The following is a 5,567-nucleotide window of genomic DNA, read 5'->3' as shown; positions in this document are numbered from 1 at the left end:
ATTTCTTGCTACATTCCTTCTATGGAATTTGCGTGTCGACGAATAGCTAGCCCAAAAAAATCTGGTGAGGTTGTTAATAACCTAATCGATAAGTTTTCCAGCCCCTTTTCCACCAATGCCTTTGTGATTATTCTTTGCATTTCTAAGCCGCGTTCCCATTCTTTTCTCGACATGTCCTATGCATTCCTATTTTACTACTACGTATATTTTATTATTTGCAGAAATACCGGAGAAAACTCCAGTAAAATCCAATATACAACATACAAAACTTGTCGCAATTGGAACATCCATGTTCATGCTTGGTAAAAGTTTCTTTGCTGATAGTGATGCGAAGTCCTTTTTCTTCTCTGATAAGTATCGATTCCCATGAAATACTCGTTTTTTAGTGCGAGCATGACGTTGAACGTTAAAGCGATCTCCCTTCGTACGATCCATTTAAAAAAAAATTTGTTCATCTTAATATTCGAATTCAATGAGTTTTAATACAGTCATCATCATCAACGGCGCAACAACCGGTATTCGGTCTAGGCCTGCCTTAATAAGGAACTCCAGACATCCCGGTTTTGAGCCGAGGTCCCCCAATTCAATCAATTCGCATAAAATGATACTGGAAATCCGCAGAGATCTTTGTATATTATCTGCCGCTGCTATGCACGGATTTTAAATTAAATTGGGTTTGAAAAAATAAGACACTGTCAGGGTGTTGACAATAAAATTAATGAACTTCACTTTTCGATATATTCCCGTGACAGTTTGATGCTCTGGTCAAACCACATTAAAGTTTATACTCTTGAAATACTTCTTATGAATAAATGCTTTATTGAACATAATTTGGCGTCCATTATGAAACTGCGAAAAGCGGTGGATGTACTCCCGTATGGTCTAGTGGCTAGGATACCTGGCTCTCACCCAGGAGGCCCGGGTTCGATTCCCGGTACGGGAAGTTTTTTTCCAATTTTTTTACTTCATTTTGTAATAATTCAGTTATAAGATGTCATGCATTTATTTATTTATTATCTATGTAAATATATAAAAATCAATTGCTCTTCGTTTGCCTCGCTAAAACTCGAGAATGACTGGATCGATTTGGCTAATTTTGATCTTGAAAAATGTGTGGAAGTTCAGGGAAGATTTAAACGATTTAAAGAAGATATTTGATATCTTTTGCCACTACAAATACGCAACAATCAGATATCAGATAATTTAGACCACGCCCATTCACATAAAATGGGTCCTTTCCATGCCATGATGCACCGATTGTTCACCGTGCCTCTCAGTACTAACACTGGACACTGGAGTGAAGAACGGCTTCCAACGGATTTTTGAAAGACCCGTGGAAAAATCTGCGTACGTTGTTGGCAGCTAACAGAGCCTATTTCAGCTTCCAGTCCTCATGTTTTCCTCGGAGACTTGGGTTCTTAGCAAGAAGAATTGCGAACTCTTGGCCGCGTTCGAGAGAAGAATCCTGCGAAGAATTTTTGGCCCACCTACATGACAATGGACGATTCCGTAGCCTACATAACGACGAAATCTATGAGCGATACCACGACCATCAAGTTGTGAATAAAATCCGGCTCAATAGGTTACGGTGGGCAGGTCACTTAATCCGTATGGATGAGGATGATCCCACCCGGAAAGTCTAAAAGGGCAATATCTATGGTAGAAAAAGAAGACGAGGCACACCCTGCCTAAGATGGAGCGATGGCGTAGGTCAGGATGCCAGACAGCTTTTAGGGATATCGAATTGGTGGACCTCGGCGCAAAACCGGGATGTCTGGAGTTCCTTATTAAGGCAGACCTAGACCGGATACCAGTTGTTGCGCGGTTGATGATGATGATGTGGAAAAAGACAAAACGGCAAGAAATAAGGACAATGACATCCCTCGTTAATAACTTGGAAGCGGGAAAAAAATAGGGGTCACACAAAACGATGGAAGGACTAAACATCGACATGGTGCCATCGAGTAGAATTCACCAACTCAAGAACAGACTGAGATCCGGAAACTTCCAGGAGAATGGAAAAGAAGAGCCCAACACTGAAATCAATGACAGCACGGCACATGGTTGAATAGAGATACATCATCACATGATACAACGTAAAAGTCATCAAGGAATGCGGTGACAGGAGGAAGTTGGACGCACAAGAAAGCTTGGCGGTCCTAATGGAACCAGAAGGGAACAGATTGAACCATGACACGAGCAACGTGCAATCAAACCTTCTGAGAGAGGTCGCAAGAATGACGCGGGGCAACATTAGTGTCTCCAGGATCTCTAATTAAGTAATCGGATAGCAATTATAAGACCCAGACGTTAAATTTTAATACTTATAGCCTAGATTACGGGGGTCTGGGAGTTCGGATGCCAAAATCAGCGCTTCCTGTAAAAATATTGGTCCTTCGAGCTGGATAATCAGCGAGTATTCCTTAGTAATAAGGTGAAAGGGAATAAGTAAGTGAGAATTGTGCCTTTGTGCCGCAACGTTGGAGTTTGTGATTTCCGCTTCCTGGTAACAACAAGGGGCAATTGCTCCAAATAGTATTGTGTGAGTGTGCAGTCCTCGAGAGTTAGAGATGGCACTTCAAGGAGCAAGAGGATCCAAATAGTCTCGGTGCAAAATAGTCCAAATAGTCACACTGCAAGGAGCAGAAGCTCCACATAGTTTGTCAAACTTTTAAGCGCTAAGGATTAATGGCGCAAACACGGGATCGCAGCTTCTATATATATTGTTGTTGGCGATGGTGTTAGTTATGCACTCTGGAATTAGGAGTGGCTATTCCTCCATTTTGCTGTTGTTACCTTAGTTCACTTTGAAATTAGGAGTCGTGCATACTAGTCGTGAATATTGCGATAAGTATTCTTTTCCGGTTCATAGTTACACCTGAATCGCTCTTTTATCAAAATGGAAGTCCCAGCAATTATCGATTTCCAGCAGGAAATGGTAAACCAGGTGAAAAATCTCCAAGAAGTTTTAGTTAAGCTAAGGCAGGAGAAAAGAACGCGGCAGCACTTTGAGCCAATTAACCGTTTGTATAACGAGTTTTTCATTGATCATAAGCGGCTCCTGTGACTAAACCCTCCACACGATGTAATTTATTTGAAAGAAAATACGCAGGCAGTGATGGTCGGAGCTTGGGTAGAAGCGAAGGAAAGTATAATTTGAATACATCCAGACATTGTAAAAAAGGACGGCAGCCTTGACATAGAAAGCGTTATCAAGTGATGAGGCAGAAGATTGCGAAGCAGGCCTCCCAGCGGATATGCATAATCCAGCTTCACTGGTTCAAGAAACATAGGTCAAGTAGCAGGAAGTTGGCACGACTCGGGACTGGGCTTCGCAGTGGCTCAAGTGTGCCCTATAACGATTTCCCACCGCCATCCTGGAATCTTTGATATCGTCCAAAACCATGCCCACCAGTCCCAAAGATTCCTTAGTCAATTGTGTCGTTTTGGAGCATTTTCAATTCCGTCTACGAGTGTTCAGATATCGGACTGGCGAAACGATTGATGATATCGCAGAGCAAGCTAAAAAGTGATGCGAAGCGGGTCGTGGAGCATTTGTGTTTGTACGGGGAGAACTTTAATAAGGCTTGGGAACACTTCAATCGGGCCTATAGCAATCGCCGAGCGCTGGTTGAAAAAGAGATTCAGGCCCTCATGGATTTGACGTTAATCGCCCAGAAAGACCCCAGCACACTTGGCAAGACACTTAATACCATGAGATCAGTGGCCCAGAACTTAAGAAAAGCTGGGTTTAACTGCGAAGAGGGTGTGCATTTCATCCTCTTTATTCTCACCCGAAAAATGCATATACCCGCTCGAGGGGAATTCGATCCATCTCTGACCCCAAACAAGCCGTTACCGTAGATGATGTAGATCAATTTTTGAGAATCGCTACATTATAATGAGCTCTGGCTGAGATGGGACGTGTATGTCTTCGACAGCCATAGGTTTAGGTCAAAATAATAATAAAAGGGAGAAGAACCTTGGTGTAAGGAAAAAAGGTCTCAGCGAGATTGCCTTCGCTGCAAAGACGAAAAAAACGGCTTCCATGCCTTATATGTATGGAGGATCATAGGGTTCTCAGATGCTTGATATTACTAGACAGCGATAACAAATTTTATGTGCTTTTGTGTGCTCTGTGCCTGAGGATGGATGTGGCATCTAACCTTGAGGACTTCTTTTCTTTAAAGCATTTAGCAACAAAGTTGGTAAAGACCAGAAGGTCTGAAGCCGTAGATCTATATTTCACGAAACCATGCTGCTCTTTAACAATGAGGGGACTGAAATGCCCGGTCAACCAGTCGTTGACGTATCTTTCAAGGAGTTTGGAACAAGAGGAGGGAAGAGAAATGGGGCGGTAGTTCACAGCAAGAGAAGGGTCTCCGCTCTTGAGGATAGGGATGATAAGGGCTTTTTTCCAGAAACGGGGAAAGTGGCATTCATCTAGACTTTTGTTGTAGATTATACTCAGGGGGAGAAAAATGTGCTTTATACAGTTAAGAAGGAAGAGGTTAGGAAATGCTTCTGGGCCAGGTCCGACATTGGGGTCAAGATTACCAATGAGGAACTCAACCAAGGAAGGCGTAAGAAGAGGAATAGCCAGAGATTCGGAGCAGTCTGCAGTTATGAGAGGTGTAGAGGGTGGAGGGCTCGAGGGCTCGAGGGTGAAAACACTGAAGAATTGTTGTGGGGAGTTGGCAGTGGAGTCAGCGAAACTGATAGAAGAAGGGAGAGATTGAGTGGAATTACGAGAATTACGAGCATCAGACCAAAAGGGTTTTAAGTTACCGCAGGCAAGGGTGGTTTCGACGCTCAATAAGTAGCTTTTACGCGCTTTTCTGACCATTGACTTCACAGTAGAACGTAAAGCCTTAAAGTGAGCAAGGTCAGCGTCATCCTTAGAAGCCCGAAACTTCTTCCGCAGTGTGTTTCAGGCGCTGATCCAATATGGATTGTTGAGCCAACGATTGTTATTATTATTAAAGTCTGTGCAATTGTAGTTCTGATTCTGCTGTTGGAAGACGGGTTAAAGGTTGAGACTAAGGCAGTTATTGTGAAACGAGTAACTGAAGGGAGTCTCCCTCGTCCATCGCGGCGAATCGGTTGTTTGTTTATTGATAAGATAAGGCTCGCTGATCCGGTTACAGAGCATGCCTCTCATATCCCGGTTCTACTAGGGTCCAAGATCCTACCACAAATGTTTTTGGAAGGGGTGCAGATTGCTGAAGAGTTCCTTGGGCAGAACACGCGGCTCGGCTGGGTGATTTCCGATTCGGAAAAATTTGAACACAACCTTAGGAACTTCTGGGACATGTCCTTCAGAGATGACAGTCTCGAGAAGGAGAAGTACGAACGATTTTATAGAACGGAACGTTACTACGAGGCCGACGGACGATATATAGCACTCTTTCCTTGGCGGCAACTCGGAAACTCCTATCACAAAACAGTCTAGCAGTTTCTCAGGCAAGAGAAGGGGTGGTTGAAGAACACCGAGTTTAAGCAAAAATCAGATGAGTTCATGTCAGACTGTGGAAACGTGAAGCTCATGGGGGAGGTTCCTCAGGAGC

At 43.4% G+C, this 5,567-nt stretch overlaps 1 non-coding gene across 1 annotated transcript; it reads left to right on the top strand.

The window, feature by feature from the left end:
• Positions 1 to 871: 871 nt before the first annotated feature.
• Trnae-cuc lies at positions 872 to 943 on the top strand. Its single transcript has one exon. It is a non-coding gene; the product is annotated as a tRNA-Glu (tRNA).
• The last annotated feature ends 4,624 nt before the right edge of the window (positions 944 to 5,567 follow it).

Source organism: Hermetia illucens, chromosome 3 (genome assembly GCF_905115235.1).
Source record: "Hermetia illucens chromosome 3, iHerIll2.2.curated.20191125, whole genome shotgun sequence".
NCBI lineage: Eukaryota > Metazoa > Arthropoda > Insecta > Diptera > Stratiomyidae > Hermetia > Hermetia illucens.
Note: the sequence above shows the minus strand (reverse complement) of the source record. Positions and strands in the feature narration are given on the sequence as shown.